We start from the raw sequence: 7784 nt of genomic DNA, 5'->3' as shown, positions 1-7784 counted from the left end.
GGGGGTGCAGCGAGGGAGGTGGTTAAGCCGTTGCTGGAGGCCCAGGGGCCCGAACTTCAGTTTGGAAAACTATATGGGGACAGCCTGTTGAGAGCGGTGTCACAAGTAACATCTTACTAATAAGCATGGATTTCCTGCGATTTATTAATTTAGTAAATTACCGTGGAATTTACTGCGAGTAACGGAAACTCGCAGGTGTTCTGCGGGTTCCGCCCCAGTGGGAACTGAACCCTGGGGCGGTCCCGTCAGCGGAGGCGCTGGTCTCTGAGCCGCACAGGGAACCTGCCAACCAGATAGGTGACTTCTGAGGGCGGCCGCGGCCCGGGTGAGCTGCTTGGGCGGTGCCCAAAGAGGAGACCTCACGCTCTTACCCCCTTGATGCTGAAGGCTCCCTCCCGATCCTTCTGGGCGATTCTAGTGCTAACCAGCTTGGATTTAGGAACCGGATGATGTCATCCTCCCGACTGTCCATGGAAGCTGAGGGGGCAACCTCACGGAGGAGGAAAGTGGCACTTGTAGTGTTGGTGGAGGTGGCATAAGGAACTGACCACCTGTTTCATGGCAGGTTCCCACGCAGACACATTTTTCCCGTATATTCAAGATCGTGGCATAAGGAATTTCAAACAGGCACAAGAGAACAGTAAAGCCCATCCTCAGCGATTGCCTCATCCACCCCTTTTGGCTTTTTCCTCTTTTCCGAATTAAAACAAATCCCAAAACATGTCAGCTCACCCCTACATTCTTGGATGGGCATCTTGTAAAAATATGTACGTTTACGGGGCACCTGGTGGCTCAGTCGGTTAAGCGTCCGACTCTTGACTCTGGTTCAAGGTCACGATCTCACGGTTTATGAGTTGGAGCCCTGCGTTGGGCTCTGAGCTGATGGTGCAAAGCCTGCTTGAAATTCTCTCTCTCCTCTCTGCCCTTTCCCTGCTCATGTTCTCTCGCTCTCAAAATAAACTTAAAAAAAAAAAGAAATAAAAATATGTACATTTTCTTACATAACCATAATACCTTGTCGCATTTAACAGAAACATTTTTTTTTTATTTTTATTTTATTTTAGAGAATGAGACTGTGAAAGAGGAAGACGGAGAGAGAGTCTTAATCAGGCTCCTTGCTCAGCACGGAGCCTAACATGGGGCTCAATCTCACGACCATGAGACCGTGACCTGAGCCAAAATCGAGAGTTGGTCGCTTAACCACCTGAGCCCCCCAGCCGCCCCCAGAAGCATTTTTTTAAAAAACGCATTTCAACAGTTCTTTGACTGTCATCTAATACTCAAATTTCCCCCTGTCTCAGAAATGGCATCTTACAAATGGTTTCTTCAAGTGAGGGTCCAAACGTGGTTCCGGTAAAGACTTCCCTGCCTGTTTCACAGACGGGAGCCTAGTACCCTGCAGTTCTCTCCCTCAGGACTGTCAGGCTTCTGTGTGAGGAGGGAAAGAACCAGGCCATTAACACCCATGGGGCCTTCCCTTGGATAGATGCGCCGTACTTAAATTTTTTTTTTTAATGTTTATTTTTGAGAGAGAGCATGAGCAGGGGAGGGAAAGAGAGAGAGGGAGACACAGAATCCGAAACGGGCTCCAGGCTCCGAGCCGTCAGCACAGAGCCCGACGCGGGGCTCGAACTCATGGACCGCGAGATCATGACCGGAGCCGAAGTCGGACGCTTAACCAACGGAGCCACCCAGGCACCCCGATGCGCCGTATTTGAAACCACTTCTGACTTTGTGGATGTTTCGATTGTCTCTAGTTGTCTTGTTTCTGTCCATCCCAAGTGGTACTGTAATTGTCACGTGTTAGGAACTACTGAAAAAAAAAAAAAAGGCGAAGGTAAATTATTTGCAGCTACGGAGACGCAGCGCGGGTCGAGACGCGTCCTCCCGGCCCCCTGGCAGGGGGACCTGATGTCTGAGGGTCACGACGGTGGCTTTCAAGCTCACCTCCCCGTCACATCCTTCTGAAAGCCATCGGGGACTGGCAGAAGGGCCACCAACTGGAGCTGTGGGAACAACTGAGGGCGGGAGGCGGGCGGGACCCCCAGCACCCAGAGGGGGCCCCGGCTGTGTTTACAAGGAAGGAAACGAGCCGTTCAAGCTCCCAGAGGGGCTGCCGCTTCCAGCCTGTTTCCTCCTGCAAACAGGATGTTTAACTATTGTCCCTTCTTGGCTCCGATTTGGGTTGGATTGTCGGTTCCTCACAGACCTTGTGGACTGGCCTGCAGGGCTCCTGAACGTAACAAAGGGGCTGGGTTCTTTTTTTTTTTTTTTTTTTAAATCTCTACAATTGGGAAGAGGAAGTTTGGCAGGTTTAATATTCCCACATCTGCGTTGGAGCCCCGCCCTCCAGCACTGTGTGCCTGACGCATTTGGGGTGATTCTGAACCTGAATCCCTTTCTGCTGAGGAACTGGGGGACAGGGCAAAGCCAAGGCCAGCTTGTTGAAGGTCTGAGGTTTGCCTTCTCCTTGATACGGACTCCAAGGACATGGAGTTTTGAATCTAGACCCATTCTTGGTTCTTTCTCCGGCTTTGCATAATCTTTTTTTTTTTTTAACGTTTATTTATTTTTGAGACAGAGACAGAGCATGAACAGGGGAGGGGCAGAGAGAGAGGGAGACACAGAATCGAAAGCAGGCTCCAGGCCCTGAGCCATCAGCCCAGAGCCCGACGCGGGGCTCGAACTCACAGACCGCAAGATGGTGACCTGAGCTGAAGTCGGACGCTTAACTGACGGAGCCACCCAGGCGCCCCTCATTTTTTTTTTTTTTTTTTTTTGAAATCATAGTTCCTTTCAACTAGATAAAAGAAACATAAATTTTTAATTTATGTTGAGGGGAATCTCTCAGAATGTACAACAGCCCCCGAGGAATGTGGAACATTTTGCAAAACCCTGCCCTTGGCTCTTGCTGGCCCAGCAGAACCCCAGAGGGTTTGTTTATAACATGTCTGGACGTTCCTATCTGAGTAAAAGCCCCGGCCTTTGCTCTGTGTGAGCGATTCCTGAAGATAGTTGCTCTGCCAGAGGGAGAAATGTTTCTGAAAAGCCTGCCCAAGGATTTTCGTCCCAAAGAATGTAAAATGTCTGCGGGCCACACGGGTACTGGTGGCCAGCACGGGCCGCCCTGTGTCCCTGCCCCCAGGCAGCCCAGCCGAGCTCCGGGGTTCAAGCTTGTGGAACAGCACCGCATCCTGGAACAGAGCTCACAAGGCAGACGGCGCAGCCTGAATCCCTCTGACACAGGACACCTCAGGACATGCCAGGCTCTCGGAGAGGAAGCTGAGCTAATGACTTCGTGTTGGCCCAGTGAGGTTGCACCAGAGAGAAGAAAGCCCCTGGGAGGGAAGGAAACAGGAAGAGAGCTCACACCTGCCTAGAAATAACTGGCCTCCTTCCATGTCCTGTCTAAAAAAAAAAGAAAGGAAGAAAGAAAAAAGTACCATGAGAGAAACCGAACGGTCTGCGTTCCTATTGTAGGTTTTGTCTATTTCGATTCATTTCAAGCTTTTAGACTATGGCTCTTCCAGGACTGCCCTCCGTGCCTTCTCCTCCCTGTCAGCAGGCATGCATCAAAGTCATTGCAAAATGCAACCCCTTCCCCTGGAGGCCGGGGGGATGATAGGAAGGAGGACAGCATTACAAAGCGGCCTCGCCAGCGTGCGCCCTGGGCACTAGACCGACATCAAATGTGTTGTTAAGCACCAGTTGGACGTCCTGGAATCACATTAATCGGAGAAATACATATGGATGAGAGGTGTAGGCGATCCAGCCTGATACATTTTCTCTTCTCCCCTCTGATCCAAGCTGCTACCATTCTTTGCTATAGAAACGTCCCAGTTCAACCTTTGGGGGTTCTGCTTTGGCGTTTTTAAGGTCAACGAAATTACTGTAGCGGCCAGTGGCCGCATGCGGCCATTTACATTTAACTGATGTAAGATGAAATCAGACTTAAAACTCAGATTCACGGTCACACTAACCACACTTCAAGCGCTCGGTGGCTACCTGTGGCGTGGGACAGTACTGGACAGTGCAGAGATAGGGCGTTCCTGCCTCACAGAAAGTTCTGTTGCACAGTGCCGGGGTAGACTGTGAGGGGGCCGGCAGGCCTTTGGTTGGCTGTGCACACATGCTCATGGAAGACTGGTGAAGGCTGTTCCAGCTGGGAAGAAGAGCCCAGAGGTTCAGGGTGAGAGAGAGAGAGAGAGAGGCCAGCGTGATTGCAACATTGGATTTGGCGGGGAGCCAGGCCTTGAGAGCCTGGTTAAGAAACTGGGATGTTGTCCTGAAGGCAAATTGGGTTTTACACAGGGGACAGAGCAGTAGCAAACTCACCCCGCCCACCGGTGGGGGAACCGCAATCTGAAACCGGAAGGGGAGTGCCTCGCGTGGCTGTTGGAGGAGCTCAGTCACAGATGACCAATTGGATTTTCAGCGGCAGTGGGAAAGCAGATGGTCAGGGGGGCCCCGAGGGTCAGGGAGAGTGTGAAAGGGCTTTGGCAGATACAGAGACCGGCAGGGGCTGGAGAGAGAAGACTCGGGAGGAACAGTGACCAGCGCCCCCGACCGATGGGAAGCTGGGTCACGAGCAGGTGATCCTGGGGGAGCTGGGGGCTGGGGCGGGGGCGAGAGGGGGTGATGTAATAGTCCATCTAGCAACTGCTAGAAGATGCGAGTGCCTGGCCCTTCCCAGTTCCCAGTTTACCGGGCTTCTCCCTATGTATTTGTGATTTTTGAGCACCCTCCTTGAGAGGCCAGTGTCTGAGTTCAGTGCGTTCTGCCTCCTCTCAAATCAAAGACCTTATCTCCATCTCTGCTGTGCCTTCCCTCCTGCAGGATAAGGTCCCAGCCCCCAGGCCGTCTGGTCCAGGAGGCCTTTAGCCCCGAAAAGCAACCCCCTGCCTCCCACATCATCATTCCCCCCCCTCCCTCCCCCACCCCCACTCAGTGGAGCTCGTTCAGACCAAGTGGGAGGACCATGGCTTCCAAAACCTCTCCAGCACCGAATACCAGGTCCCCACCTGGAAAAGTCCTATGTCTTCTTCCAGGAAGCTTCCTAGGAACTTCTAAAGCCATGTTAGGGTGCGTGCCTCCCCATTTTGTTCTCCCACAAACCCTATGCGGTCTGCTTCATAACTCTGCATTTTCATTGCCTGCTTATTCCTTCTGCGGAATTCTGAGTGCCTTACCTGAATTAACTCCTATCAACCGTATTATAAGATGGAGAGTATTAAATCCCCACTTGAAAACAACAGAACTGGGGCGCCTGGGTGGTTCAGTCAGTTAAGCATCCCGCTCTTGGTTTCAGCTCAGGTCATGATCTCACAGTTCGTGGGTTCGAGTCCCATGTCGGGCTCTGCACTGATGATGTGGAACCAGCTGGAGATTCTCTCTGTCTCCCTCTCTCCCCCTCCCCCTGCATGCACTCTCTCTACCTCAAAAAATAAACTTTTTAAAATATTTTTTTTAAAGTTTGTTTATTTTTGAGAAAGAGAGGCAGAGCGTGAGCGGAGAAGGGACAGAGACAGAGAGAGAGGGAGACACAGAATCCGAGCTGTCAGCACGGAGCCCGACGCGGGGCTCGAACCCACGAACCGTGAGATCATGACCCGAGCCGAGGTCGGACGCCCAACCGACTGAGCCACCCGGGCGCCCCTCAAAAAATAAACTTAAAAAAAAAAAGTTAAAAAAAAGTAAAACAACGGAACTGACACACAAACAGGTTGAATAACTTGCCAAGGCTAGCAACTGGCAGTGTGGAGATCCAGTGCGGTGATGTCCCAGGCCCGCACGTGTCCCCTCCGTGCCGGCTGGTTCTCATCGGTCCTTGCAGCGGCAGCACAGAGCCGGGCCCGTGGGATCGATGTCAAGGAGATTTTGTTAATCTCCACGAGGGTCCACATAGTTCACGCGTTCAGTAAATACTAGGTTCCTACTCCTCAGGGGGCCTGGAGGAATGAACTCGAGATGATCAAATGAAAATGTTAACACATTCATCAGTTTGCCAGCACTTTCCGAGCGCTGTCTGCCCAGGCACGCGGCCTGAATGTGGGCCGAGCCCCTGCCCTCCAGGAGTTCATACCCTGGTGCGGGAGGCTTCAAAGGCTCATGTTTAATAACACGGGATAGATCATCACTTCTCCGTTCCTCTCTGTTCCCGAAGCCTTCACGGCTTCTGTGTCTTCTGAAAAGAAGTCTCAGCCGAATCTACTTCCTCCAGCGATGCCCCTGGAAGGCACGAGCACCTCAGAAGCAGAAGTGCTTCGGGGCGCCTGGGTGGCTCAGTCGGTTGGGCGTCCGACTTCAGCTCAGGTCACGATCTCGCGGTCCGTGAGTTCGAGCCCCGCATCGGGCTCTGGGCTGATGGCTCAGAGCCTGGAGCCTGCTTCCGATTCTGTGTCTCCCTCTCTCTCTGCCCCTCCCCCATTCATGCTTTGTCTCTCTCTGTCCCAAAAAATAAATAGTTAAAAAAAAAAAAAGTTTAAAAAAAAAGAAGCAGAAGTGCTTCTAAGGCGTGAGGCCGCGAGCCTGGGACTTGATGAGGGGCAGGGAGGAGGACAGACTCACCTCCAGGACAGCACAGCCTCTGCAGAATGCACCCCCCCCCCCCACCACCCGACGCTTGGCCTATGTCTCCCATAAGCTGGAGTCACACACCTGTTTTCTGTTGGCCACGGCAGGGCTCACGCCTGTCCCCACCTGTGCTCGTCCAGGCTCTCCTATACCCCCACTTGCCCTCCACCCACTCCAGGGAGGGACCGTGTAACCAAAATGACTTCCTTTCTCAGGCAGTTCCCCCAAGCCTTCGCAGCCGGCTGGCTTTTGTGTGCGCTGCTCCCCTCCACCACGCCCCCGTCTAATCCCCGAGCAGCAGCTACACCAGCTTTACCCGTGTGCCTTCCTCTGGAAAGTTCGTGAGCTTGCCCAGGCCAAGAACTGGTCTTTTCGGTCTCCGTATCGCAACCTCCACTACTGAATCCGTTCCTGGTACTCGGTGATTAGTCAAGACAGGTCAGGGCCCCTGGGTGGTTCAGTCGGTTAAGCGTCTGACTTCGGCTAAGGTCATGATCCCGAGGTTCGTGAGTTCGAGCCCTGCATCGGGCTCTGTGCTAATGGCTCAGAGCCTGGAGCCTGCTTCTGATTCTGTGTCTCCCTCTCTCTCTAGCCCTTCCCCTCTCGAGCTCTGTCTCTCTCTCTATCTCTCTCTCTCTCAAAAATAAATAAATGTTAAAAAAAAAAAAAGACAGGTTGGTCAGAGGAGTAAATATGGGAATGGATAAGTGATATACAAAATAATGAAGGTCATTAGAAAGCAAGGATGTATGCAAGTCACAGAATAGCAGCTTTGAAGGGGATGACGCTTACGTGAAGTTCGCTATTTGATGTGTTTATTTCTTTTTTTTTATTTTTTTTTTAATTTTTTTTTTCAACGTTTTTATTTTATTTATGGGACAGACAGAGACAGAGCATGAACGGGGGAGGGGCAGAGAGAGAGGGAGACACAGAATCAGAAACAGGCTCCGGGCTCCGAGCCATCAGCCCAGAGCCCGACGCGGGGCTCGAACTCACGGACCGCGAGATCGTGACCTGGCTGAAGCCGGACGCTTAACCGACTGCGCCACCCAGGCGCCCCTGATGTGTTTATTTCTTTATTTTCATTGATTTCGAGAGAGGCAGGGCGTGGGAGCAGGGGAGGGGCGGAGAGAGAGGGAGAATCCCAAGCCAGCTCCGTGGGGCTCAAACTCAAGAAACTGTGAGATCATGACCTGAGTCAAAATCAAGTC

This window comes from Herpailurus yagouaroundi, unplaced genomic scaffold (genome assembly GCF_014898765.1).
Source record: "Herpailurus yagouaroundi ecotype Mexico unplaced genomic scaffold, PumYag 205, whole genome shotgun sequence".
Taxonomy (NCBI): domain Eukaryota; kingdom Metazoa; phylum Chordata; class Mammalia; order Carnivora; family Felidae; genus Herpailurus; species Herpailurus yagouaroundi.
Note: the sequence above shows the minus strand (reverse complement) of the source record.